Genomic DNA, 1,997 nt, shown 5'->3' on the forward strand with positions numbered 1-1,997 from the left:
AAACGTTAAAAAAATATATAACATCAAAAAACGTTAAATTGCTCCCATAAATGATGAAATGTAACGGCTGCCGTCAATAATTCCCTTGTAAAATGATCTATACAAAACATGCAAGTCGCATCACACAAAGCATCAACAGTCTTTCAGGTGACAACAATTTGCAGCATATCAGGATTTCCTTTTCAAGGCGGTATAAATTAGAAAAATTATCTATGCATGACTGAGCAATCAATATCATGATAGCTAGCATATATTCTCAAATTAAAATTGATCCACACGATGAAGAAATTTTTGTGTAGATCGCTCTTAAATAATCGACATCGCGGTGGTTGAATTTCATGGGAGAATCCGATGTACGTTTTTAAACATTTTGAATTTAGCATGGCCCCTGGCGGTGAACCCACGGAGAAGACATCCAAAACGAAGCCGGCTTCACCATTGAAGTCCTCGCAACTCTCTGCAACGTAAACTCTGGCTGTCCTATAAATACACGCTTTCTAACTACTTCCCCTCACACCCAAACATTCAGAACTCCTCCTTCCTGCAGTATTAATATTGAGAAAGAGATGAAATCTAATGGAGCTTGTTTGATGGCAATTTTAGTGGTATTCAGTAGTGTCGGCGCAATCTACGCATCTGATCCTGATATTCTCACCGATTTCGTTGTTCCAGCTGGGCAGAACCCACTAAATTTGACTGGCAATTCCTTCACTTCCACGGTATCCGAGATGTGCTAAAAAGCAATTTAACGGGGCAGACAGCAGTAAAAGTGACGAAGGCGGTGGCGGCAGAGTTTCCACTGCTGAACGGGTTGGGCGTGTCAATGGCGGTGCTGCAGTTCCCTGTGGGCGGACTGAATCCTCCTCACACCCACCCCCGCGCTTCAGAACTTCTGTTTCTTGTGGACGGATCTCTCCTGGTTGGAGTTGTGGACACCACGGGAAAGCTGTTCACACAGACCCTCATTTCGGGGGATTTATTTGTGTTTCCGAAAGGACTCCTCCATTACCAACTCAACAAGGATGCTGACAACGAGGCCTTGGCTATTTCTGCCTTTGGGAGCGCGAATGCAGGCACCGTGTCGGTCCCTTCTACTCTCTTCACAACCGGTATCCCCGACGATGTTCTGGCCAAATCATTCAAGACAAACACACAGACTATCGAGCTGCTCAAGGCTGGCCTTAAAAGTACCTGATTACTTGGTTTATTTCTACACAATAATGTTCTCCCTTTTCTTTCGTCTTCCTTAGCTTCGAACATGTGCCCTAGTGTTTGAACATTAGTCTAATTTCCGTGTAACAAAATGGAATAAAACTTCAGCTAAATAAACTATATCTTTTTAAATATATATAAACTAGTGCTTGCACTTAAATGAGGTGCAATGGGTTAGCGGATAGTAATTTATATAATTTAGAAATAGCATTTTTTTTAATTTACTAATATTATTAAATGAAAATATAAAAATATAATATAAGAATAAATTAAGAATTAGAAAAAAAATATGATCTTCATAATAGTTCATAGAATATGTCCAAAAAATTTGATATTAAACTTATCATGTGTTCAAAATCTTAAAATCATTTCAAACACATTGTCCAACAACATTCCCCTATCCAAGACTAGAAGAAGATTTGTGGAGAGATTTCCCTCTTATGTGAAGTGTAGGGTAATGGTAAGTCCGAAGCAATGAGAATTTTGTTGGATTAAATTAATTTATGTTTTTGTCAACACAAACCATCTACTCACAGAGTTGGATTAAAAAAATTATGTTCTTGTCAACACAAGCCATATACCCAAAAAAGTCAATGTTTTATGTAGAAAATGTTAAATATAATGGGCAATAACTGAACTCCAATATTCAATTGAAATTAGTGAGCTTCACTTTAGCAACCATGTAAATCTCTGTCTATGTGTCTATTTGTTTGTTTTGTATTGAGCTAGAATGGTTTACTTAATTTATTGTTGGATTTAAATAGTATATTTTAGATTTTGATTTG

The 1,997-nt window shown here is 37.7% G+C and overlaps 1 pseudogene; it reads left to right on the forward strand.

The window, feature by feature from the left end:
• Window positions 1-381: 381 nt before the first annotated feature.
• On the forward strand, window positions 382-1,195 carry LOC131040877 (germin-like protein 9-3; annotated as a pseudogene).
• The last annotated feature ends 802 nt before the right edge of the window (window positions 1,196-1,997 follow it).

This window comes from Cryptomeria japonica, chromosome 10, assembly GCF_030272615.1.
Source record: "Cryptomeria japonica chromosome 10, Sugi_1.0, whole genome shotgun sequence".
Taxonomy (NCBI): domain Eukaryota; kingdom Viridiplantae; phylum Streptophyta; class Pinopsida; order Cupressales; family Cupressaceae; genus Cryptomeria; species Cryptomeria japonica.